Genomic DNA, 11,470 nt, shown 5'->3' with positions numbered 1-11,470 from the left:
AAGAATCTCTTTAATTTAAAGAATAGCAAAAGTAAACAAACTAAGAAATGTTTAATCTTAAATCTGGACAACACAAAACGTCCACAAGAACTTCGACATAACGGCCTTTAAAGTGAACAGACACGAGACACAACAGAAAACAACACAGTCAACATGTTGTATATTCACTGGTGAGTATCAAGTAACAGACACGAGACACAACACAAAACAACACAGTCAACATGCTGTATATTCACTGGTGAGTATCAAGTAACAGACACGAGACACAACAGAAAACAACACAGTAAACATGCTGTATATTCACTGGTGAGTATCAAGTAACAGACACGAGACACAACAGAAAACAACACAGTAAACATGCTGTATATTCACTGGTGAGTATCAAGTAAGAGTCAACTCAAACAAAACACGTGAGAGCAGACTTAAAATGTGTCCACCCTGTGCATAGTTTCTCGTGAGACCGTCTACAACGTTTCCCAGCCATTCATATTCACGTGTGCTATTTGACATTCAATGGCGATTTTGTCGTGTTCAAAGACTGTTCAATAGGGCACACAGACGCTTTGATCAATACTCATGCAGCAATGGTTGCTTTGCCACGTTGAATATCATGATTTCAGGGCCTACACACTTTTTTAAAATCGCCCCGCACACACTGACACTGAGCGTGAAGTTAGAGAAAGGCAGCAACACGGCAAGACCCGATCCTCCGATATCAAGACAGGGCGAATTGTGCCCTTTACAAACCACAGGCCCCGGTGTAACACGAGAAAATTACTCCCACGAGATTTTTACTCCGGAGTAAACATTTCGTACGAAAAAGTTACTCCCTTTACGAAAAAAGCACTCCCCCATTACACGAGAAAATTACTCCCCACGACAGGTGAGTTCCGAGCAAACATTTCGTTCAAAAATGTTACTCCCCTGACGAATAAATAACGAATAAATTACTTCACCCCAACACAAGCAATTTGACTTCCCATGCCAGGTGTACGAATTTTTTACTCCCTCGTCCCCTGTTAGAAGGGGTGGAAGGAGGGTAGCGCGACATTCGTGTGCGCGAGATCACTTATTGGCCTTATCCCTTCGCCCGCATCCAATTTCTGTGTACGATATTTTTACTGGAAGTAAAAAAAAAACGGGGAGTAACAATTTCGTGGAGGGAGTAATTTTGTCGTGCCTTGGGGAGTTCTTTTCTCGTACGAAAAGTCTACTCGGAGTAAGAATTTCGTACGAAATATTTACTCCAGAGTAAATTTTTCGTGGAGTAAAAATTTCGTGTTACACCGGACACATTAACATAAGCTTGTTGTACCAATGGCAATATTCCTATTCAATATATGGCACTACCTGTACAAATGCTGTGTTGCTTTGTCGCAGTGAGCTACTTTGTGTTCGATAAACAACAGAGAATGAGTATTTAGATAAGAAACATGATTTAGCAGAATATCTATGATGAGAACAGGGGACTCTCAGTATCACATTCGTGCAAAACTCAATGACACCCCGAGTTCGTAAGACTTGTTCATTGTTATTACAATAAATCTACCATGCTCTGCGAAGCACTCTATAAAGTTACAGGCCTTTGCATGTGGACGAAACTAAAGCAAAATTATGCGTCACAGACTTTGATTAGACGTAATTTTTTATTTGGTCTCAGCAAAATCTAGCAAAGCGAATGGGCAGGAAAATATGATTGCAAGCACGGGGGGGAGAGAGAGAGAGAGAGAGAGAGAGAGAGAGAGAGAGAGAGAGAGAGAGAGAGAGAGAGAGAGAGAGAGAGAGAGAGAGAGAGAGAGAGAGAGAGAGAGAGAGAGATGCGTTTGCCTGTTTGATTATTTCTTTGTTTTTTGTTTATTTCTTTGTCAGTGCTTAGTCTCTCTCTCCCCCTCTCTCTCCATCCCTCAGTGCCCCTTCACCCCCCCCCCCCCCATTACTTACTATCGCCATCACCACCCCCATTCCCACAACCTCTCTCTTGGGAAGGCCAGGGAGCTAGTGCTGAACAGCTCGAAACGTTCGATACAGCGATCACCTCTCCATTTGAAGTCTTGATTAAAAACAAATGCATGATTTCCACGTGCAAAACCCTGCAAACGGCAGAGAGAGCGCCAGCGCTGTGTTTCTGACTACACCACCTTGTTCTGTACTGCTTTCGTTTCGGACCTAATATTTCTCTCTTAAAGGGATAGTATCCACCGGAAAAAGGCCTTCAGATCGCTCTAAAACCTTTACCATAAGATTCTGCGTGACGAATAATGTTACCACACAGAAGGACAAACTTAACTTTGCAAAATTAAAAGTTTGGGAAGCTGAATCAATTGTCGTAATATCAAAGGAAAATGCACTCTTGTGATGTGTTCCGTGGGTGATGTCCCTTGAATCGAAGCAACATGGCGACTAACACAGGTTTTGATGGTTTTGAATCTGACGAGGTAAGTGTTGCATTTTTTGGCCAAAGAAAATGTTGTGTATCATCATAAAAGAATTTGAATGCGACAGTAACTACCAGTGTAAAAGTTTATCCCAGTAGGACTGCCAACAAATCTGTAAGGCGAGTAATTTGTAATGATTCGGTTTGCGGTGCAGACTTGCAGCTGTAGTGAGAACGTCAGCCGGTTTTGTTTATCTCACACAAACTTAACACCGACTATTCCCCTCCCCTCCAAAGTGCTGCTGGTCGAAATTTGGACCATGCCCCCCCCCCCCCCCCCCTGGATTCTATTTTGTCATGAGAATGGTATTGTTTCCTTTTGCTTGAACGCAAAATATGTCTTTGTTTATTTAACTTCAACGGTGTTAAATCGATCGAATGACATCACAAATCTGCATTTGTTGCCAGATCTTGACACGCTTTTCTTCCTCAAGATAATAGTACCGCTTGAAATTGCCCGAGAAACAGTCAATGTGAAGGTAATTTTGGCTGACGCCCTCCCGATAGCTGCATCAGTATGTGTGGTTGTGCTTGTAGTCGTAGATCATGGAAAATCAAGGATTTCTCTTCTCAAGTAAATGGCAATTAATAAGCCTCTGCATTTGCAGTTTTACTCTTTTGACCATATGTATGGATTTTAAGAACTACCATTCGTGCCACTGAACAAACAGTAGATTTTTGTTTAATGTGCTTTGCTTGCAAGAGTGAGAAGAACAGTAATTATCAGACTCAGAGCCATTTTGACCGCTCAGTATGCTACCAACAATGTTACTAGTACATGTACTAGAAAAGCTCATAGGAGTTAGAGAAAATGAGAGCTAAAATCATTGGGTTTTTTATTTCAACAAAAACCCAAATAGACATTATAATTTATACTTATCAAACTCAAGTGAGCTTTTCTTGATGATGATAGCTTTAATACAGATACTGTTACTGTAAGTATAATTGTGTAAGAATGAAGTATGAAAACTAAACTTTTCTCTAAAATTTCCAGGCTATGGAAGTTTCGCTTCAAGCACAGCATGCTGCCCCTGGTAGTGCTTGAGGAAGGAGAGGAAATGGTGCAGAGAGAGGTGCGAACAGGGGCAGAAGTAGAGGTGCGGAGAGAAGCAGAGGTGCAGGCAGGGGCAGGAGAGGTGCGGGAAGAAGCAGGGGGAGGGGTCAACAAACCGGGGCAGGTGTTCCGTCCCAATCAGAAAGTGATCTGCCGACAAAGTTGGCTGACCGCAAAACAAATTTGAAGGTAAAAATCAGGATTACTTTTAGTACTTTCCGTGCACAGGTTCACACACACACACACACACACACACACACACACACACACACACACACACACACACACACACACACACACACACACACACACACACACACAGAAGGCACTTTCATGATTAGTTATAAGCTTCTTCCTGCAAAGGCAATCTACACAATGAAAGGTTTTTAGAATTAAAAATGAGAGTGTGGTTAACTTGGATTACAATAACACTAACACAGTGACAGAAGATATTATTTTGTGGTGTGAAGAATATAATATGGATTTCATAGTGAAAAGTATGATAAGGATACAGGTGTGCTGTGCATATGTCTGTCCATCGGGCCCACCAAACATTTGTCTAAAGATCAAGAAAGACTTATACTACAGTTGTGTGATACAATTTTACTGAAAGAATGCCTTTTGTAAACAGTTCTAGAACTTTTTCATAGCATTAACACAGAGAGGCACACAGAAATACAATGGACAACACCAATGTGACAATTCATTGCATCATTGTTTATTTTGGTATGATTCATTCATAATCATAGCTATCAAACATTCATCACATTACTTTCCTGATTTATATAATCTATGATATATCATGTTATATTTATATGGAATGTGATCTGTGTGGAAATACACAAAAACAATGGGTTGTGACAAGCTCTCTACTCTCAATTGTTTTAGGTTTGAAGGGGAAATGTGCATGATGTAATATGAGAACATATTAAATTAAGATGAGGTACACATTTTTAAACAATATAGTACACAATTAAGCCACTGTGAAAATTGTATGTGTCACGATCGGGTGACAGAGACCAAGAAAGTGTCACTCAGTAGAGTGCCTGTTCTGGGTCAATGTATGATAGAAAGCGCCTGTGCGTGATATTGGGCTACAGCAGAGTTTGCTGACAGTGCTCAATGAACACGGAGGGTTTGCTGCGCACGAGTTTTACAGTGGAGGTTTCTGCTGTCATAGGGCTGACGGTTTTTCGCTGACAGCGCACACGGGATTTTCAGGGATTGAGTTTCTCGTGTCTTTTTTCTGCTTGGGGAGGCAGAATTGTGTATAGCTGGACTGGTTTTTTGACAAGGTCAGTCACGTGTTATTGGCTAGGTTGTCTGAGAGAGACACAAGGGCGGGGCACTTGACACCCAGCGGCAGAAGGGGAAGGATCTAATACACAGTTTCTAGAGTATGATGGTTTTTCACCGAATATTGTATTCGGCACTCTAGGGGAGCTTCCACCGGTTATTTCCTTCACACTGCCACTATTTTGCTGAGGACAAGTCGTCAACTTTCCTTCGTCGGCGATGGCTTTCGCATAAGGATTCGACAAGGGGTTCTGGAGGTTTTTGGTCACTGTTGACGAACAGAGGCTGTTCCAGGGAGGAGGCGGACTTTGCTTCCATTGAGAGTACAATCATAGGCTTTTGAGGTAATAAATCATTATTTAACGCTGTTGATGAGTCTGTGTTGTGGAATGAAATACTCTCTGTTGTTCTTTCCAGGTTAGCGCATAATTTACTCTCTGTGACGCTAAAATACTAATCTGTATATGGTTTTTGCAGATAGGGAGAGAAGGACGGAAAATGACTGTTTTGTTGTTGTAAAAAGTCCGTTTTGTGCAGGCCCACGTGCTCGATGAGATATTTAAAGATGACATGTTTTAAGGTGGTGGGTGAGGGGTAGCTGACATGTTTAGTGCACCGATGCTTTCTGTTTGCAGCCTTCGTTCGCCTCGCTTCGTTACGTTCCTGTAACATCTGCACGGCTGACTCTGGCGGGAACTGTTGAAGCTACGCTAACCAGGAGACCGGCTAACCAGCGGACCGGCTAACCAGCGAACCGGCTAACCAGCGGACCGGCTAACCAGCGAACCGACTAACCAGCATACCGGCTAAGCAGCAGCAGCAGAGATAAAGCTAAGTGCACCATGTCGTACGCACCCCGTTGACCACCGTTGTCTTTTCGTATCTATGATTTCATTGGAGTAGTGACAACGTGGGGTGTGTGACACCTGCACGAACTAGAGCTTTTCGAACAGAACATTCGCATTTAACTATATTTACACGGGTTCAGCGTGTTCCTATAATTTTCTACATACTACTGGCATTTTGTCAGTGAACACTGGTTTTTTACGTGTTGAGAACGTAAAAGGAACATATTTTGAGTGAAGGCTCGAGGGAGGTGGAGAGTTTATACATAAACAGGCGTCTGAAACTTATACTTTTGTTGACTCTATTTAATTGTATGACTGCGAGAGTGGATCGTGGTGTGGTTAGTTAATTAGTAGTAATTAACCGGTTCATAATCACCTTAAGTGATATATTGAAACGTGACACATGGGGGCCAAGCCGGGATTTACTCAGTTAATTTCCAACTGATAAAGACCCACCAATTAAGGATAACTAAGAGCAGATAATCTCGTCAGTGCTCGACTTATTTTCTGCTTGGTGCTACCCTTTTTTTGTATAGTTTTGATCATATACCACACCTTAAGCGATTCACATCTTGCAGGAAATGTAAATTGTAATTTGTGAGTTATTGTATGCGCTAACTGTGATTACTTCCCTTTCCTTTGTTTGTGAATCTTTGTTGTTGTACGTTCAGAGTTTTCCGTTGCAGAGAGCTGAGCGGGGTTAGCGGATTTGTTATTCGTTTTACTCAGTTTTCTCTACATTGTTTCGCATTCTGTAACGGGTTACATTTCTATAGTCTTGTTTTACTTGGATTTTTCTCCATATTTTGACTTTGTTGGAATTTTGGGGGGGAAGGGTCCGAGGACTTCTGTCCTAATCAAGGCTGTGGGAGACACTTTGTTTCACCGCAAAAAGCAGCCGATAAAGTAGGCCACGGCTGTGGGAAACACTTTGTTTTACCGCAAAAAGCAGCCATAAAGTAGGCTACGCGATTTGTTCTACACCGTTTGGATTTTTCTTCTGCATTTTCTGGTTGCGGGATTTTTGTATCCACCGCTTTCATCACCGCGTGTTCTAGCTATAGCTGCGTTAGACTTACTTTTGTGATAAAGCTTTGCTAAACTAACCATGGCTACAGGGGGATCTCCTACGAAGAGATTAACTTTTGAGACTCCTGGTAGCGAGGAACAGACAGAGCGAGACGCACGCGTTAGAGCGCGTAGTTTGCTTAAGCGCAAGGAGTTAGAACGTAAAGAAGACATAGAGCGACAGACGAGAAAAGAAGAGCTTGACAGACAAGAACGACAGGCCGAACGGGACAGACAGGACAAGAAAGAGAAAGACGAACGTGACAGACAGGAAAAGAAAGACGAACGAGACAGACAAGAAAAGAAAGAGAAAGATGAACGAGACAGACAAGAAAGGGAACGACAGGCCGAACGACAGGCCGAACGTGACCGACAGGATAAGAAAGACGAGCTTGAGAGACAGGAACGACAGTCCGAACGACAGGCCGAACTTGACAGACAGGAAAAGAAAGACGAACGTGACAGACTAGACCGGAAGGAACAGGCGGATCGCGATCACCAGCTAGAGCTAGCTAGGCTACAGGCCGAGAAGGGTACGCTTACTCAGGCTAGCGCGCCGACGTTTGTTGCCGACCGAACGAGACTGCCGACGTTCGACGATGACAAGGACGAGCTCGACGACTTTTTACGCCGGTTTGAGCGCATTGCATCTGACCAGAAGTGGGAAGAGGCCACGTGGGCTAGCCGCCTTAGCACCTGCTTAAAAGGACGCGCATTGCAGCTCTACAACGCTTTGGATGACGACGAGGCGAGAGACTATCAGGCACTAAAGAAGGCGTTACTCCAGCGCTTCAACCTGACTGCGGAAGCCTACAGACGACGTCTGCGTAACAGCAAGAGACTGAGCGGCGAGCTGAGCCATCAGTTTGTGGCACGCCTTAATCTCTACCTGCGGCGCTGGGTGGAGATGGCCGAAAAGGACTGGACCGTCAACGACCTTGCCGACCTCATAGTCATGGAACAACTGATGTCCAGCCTGCGACCTGAGGTGGTGACCTTCGTGCAGGAACACCAGCCAAAGACTACTCAGGAAGCAGCCGACTGGATCAGAGTACACGAGGACGCCCAGGCGATCTCCGGCAAATCTTCAGGCTCACGGCCGGGAAAATCGGGAAATTCAGGTTCTTCAGGACCCAAGGACGGGAAGGACGATCAGGGACACAAAGGATCAAGTTCCAGAACTGACATCCAGTGTTATTACTGCAACAAGCGGGGCCACGTGAAGAAGGACTGCCACAGGAGACAGGCTGACCAGAAGGGCGTACACTTTGTTGGCAGTGAGGAGTTAAGGGACGTCACGAGCTCATGCACAATTCCACAACTCTGCGTTCCGTGCTCCAGGAAACATTTCCAGCCCCACTGCAACGTCTACGTTAACGGAGTGAAGGGCGAAGGTCTGCGGGACACAGGGGCAGACATGATAGTGGTTCGGGCGAGTCTAGTTCCAGCTATGGCCTACACAGGAGACAGCATCAGGGTGAGAATGGCCGAGGCATCTCACGCTTACGACTTGAACACGGCAGTGATCAAGGTCGTAACACCGTTGTTCACGGGGACCATTGTGGCCGTCGTCATGGACGATCCTCCATGCGACCTGCTCATTGGAAACCGGGTTCAGTTTGTGGACGGCGTCACCAGGGAGGTTCCCGTTTATCGGTCTCCCGACGTCATTTCAGTGCTCACGCGGGCACAGGCGGAGCGAGAGGACAAACCTCTCAAACCCCTACCTGCTGCACGAGCTGCCCTGGGGAACGTGACCCCCGCGCTTCTCGCGAAGGCTCAGGCATCTGATCCGACATTAGCAACTCCTCGGGAGCACGCGAAGTCGGGGAAGGTGAAGCTGAGCGGGAAGCATGGGAGGTCAAGGTTCCTCAGGGACAAGAAGTTGCTCTACCGGGAGTTCAGCAACCAAGAAGGTACATTCAAACAGGTTGTCGTGCCTCGCGAGTTTCGCGAGGGTGTCATGGCAACGGCACACGACTCGATTCTGGGAGGTCATCTTGGTACCAAGAAGACCACGGATCGTGTCTGGCGCCACTTTTACTGGCCAGGCATCTGCACGGATGTCCGACGTTTCTGTGCGTCCTGCGATAAGTGCCAGAAGGTGGTTGCCAAAGGAAGGGTGAGGAAGGTCCCCTTAGAGAAGATGCCGCTCATCGACGAACCCTTTCGTCGGGTGGCAGTGGACATCATCGGGCCCATCTTGCCTGCGTCTGAGGACGGAAACAGATACATTTTGACCATGGTGGACTACGCTACTCGATACCCAGAGGCGATCCCTCTGAAATCGATTGAAGCCACGCGAGTAGCTGAGGCTCTGGTTACTATGTGGTCCCGGCTGGGAATTCCATCAGAGGTACTCACCGACAGAGGCACGCAGTTCACGGGAGGAGTGATGGCGGAGGCAGCACGACTGCTATCACTGGAGCAGCATTTCACCACTCCTTACCATGCTCAGTGCAACGGACTGGTGGAAAGGTTCAATGGCACCTTGAAGACCATGCTGAGGAAACTAGCTCAGGAGAAACCACGCACGTGGGACAGGTACATCCCAGCATTGCTTTTTGCATACCGCGAGGTTCCTCAGGAGAGCTTGGGTTTTTCCCCATTTGAGTTGTTGTACGGCAGACAGGTACGCGGTCCCATGGCTATCCTGCGTCAAGCCTGGACGGACGAAGAAGCTGACGAGGAGGTGCAGACGACAGCGACCTACATAGTAGAACTCAGAAACAGGATTGAAGAGACCTGCAAACTGGCTCAAGAGAACCTGGGAAGAGCAGCACGGCGTTACGCGCGAGGATTCGACCGCAAGGCACGTCCGCGCAGCTTCAAGATTGGAGAACGAGTGTTGCTGCTTCTACCTGTCAAACACAACAAGCTACAACTGCAGTGGCAAGGACCTTTTGAGGTGACAGCGAGGGTGGGCCAGAACGACTACAGGATCATGATGCACGGGAAAGCACGCCTGTACCACGCCAACCTGCTGCGCGCCTACATAGAGAGGACAGCCTACGGGGAGAAGAACAAAGACCAGAAGAACAAAGACAAGAAGACAGAGAAGGTTGCAGTCATCAGGGGTGAAACGAGGGGTTGCTCGTTCTTGAGGACGACCTTTCTGTCTGGAGACGGACCATCAACCTCTGCAATATCTTCAGGTTGCAAGGTTGGCAAACGCCAGACTTATGCGCTGGGCGTTGATTCTCCAACCGTACCAATTCACGGTACGCGTCATTCCGGGCGCCAACAATGTTGGAGCTGACTTTCTCTCTCGGGCTGTAGAGGAGAACATGACTGTGAGCGAAACCGAGGTTTCGTCTTGAAGAGGGGAGGTGTGTCACGATCGGGTGACAGAGACCAAGAAAGTGTCACTCAGTAGAGTGCCTGTTCTGGGTCAATGTATGATAGAAAGCGCCTGTGCGTGATATTGGGCTACAGCAGAGTTTGCTGACAGTGCTCAATGAACACGGAGGGTTTGCTGCGCACGAGTTTTACAGTGGAGGTTTCTGCTGTCATAGGGCTGACGGTTTTTCGCTGACAGCGCACACGGGATTTTCAGGGATTGAGTTTCTCGTGTCTTTTTTCTGCTTGGGGAGGCAGAATTGTGTATAGCTGGACTGGTTTTTTGACAAGGTCAGTCACGTGTTATTGGCTAGGTTGTCTGAGAGAGACACAAGGGCGGGGCAATTGACACCCAGCGGCAGAAGGGGAAGGATCTAATACACAGTTTCTAGAGTATGATGGTTTTTCACCGAATATTGTATTCGGCACTCTAGGGGAGCTTCCACCGGTTATTTCCTTCACACTGCCACTATTTTGCTGAGGACAAGTCGTCAACTTTCCTTCGTCGGCGATGGCTTTCGCATAAGGATTCGACAAGGGGTTCTGGAGGTTTTTGGTCACTGTTGACGAACAGAGGCTGTTCCAGGGAGGAGGCGGACTTTGCTTCCATTGAGAGTACAATCATAGGCTTTTGAGGTAATAAATCATTATTTAACGCTGTTGATGAGTCTGTGTTGTGGAATGAAATACTCTCTGTTGTTCTTTCCAGGTTAGCGCATAATTTACTCTCTGTGACGCTAAAATACTAATCTGTATATGGTTTTTGCAGATAGGGAGAGAAGGACGGAAAATGACTGTTTTGTTGTTGTAAAAAGTCCGTTTTGTGCAGGCCCACGTGCTCGATGAGATATTTAAAGATGACATGTTTTAAGGTGGTGGGTGAGGGGTAGCTGACATGTTTAGTGCACCGATGCTTTCTGTTTGCAGCCTTCGTTCGCCTCGCTTCGTTACGTTCCTGTAACATCTGCACGGCTGACTCTGGCGGGAACTGTTGAAGCTACGCTAACCAGGAGACCGGCTAACCAGCGGACCGGCTAACCAGCGAACCGGCTAACCAGCGGACCGGCTAACCAGCGAACCGACTAACCAGCATACCGGCTAAGCAGCAGCAGCAGAGATAAAGCTAAGTGCACCATGTCGTACGCACCCCGTTGACCACCGTTGTCTTTTCGTATCTATGATTTCATTGGAGAAGTGACAACGTGGGGTGTGTGACACCTGCACGAACTAGAGCTTTTCGAACAGAACATTCGCATTTAACTATATTTACACGGGTTCAGCGTGTTCCTATAATTTTCTACATACTACTGGCATTTTGTCAGTGAACACTGGTTTTTTACGTGTTGAGAACGTAAAAGGAACATATTTTGAGTGAAGGCTCGAGGGAGGTGGAGAGTTTATACATAAACAGGCGTCTGAAACTTATACTTT

This window comes from Littorina saxatilis, unplaced genomic scaffold (assembly GCF_037325665.1).
Source record: "Littorina saxatilis isolate snail1 unplaced genomic scaffold, US_GU_Lsax_2.0 scaffold_1136, whole genome shotgun sequence".
In the NCBI taxonomy this organism is placed as follows: Eukaryota; Metazoa; Mollusca; class Gastropoda; order Littorinimorpha; family Littorinidae; genus Littorina; species Littorina saxatilis.
This window is presented reverse-complemented; position numbering follows the sequence as displayed.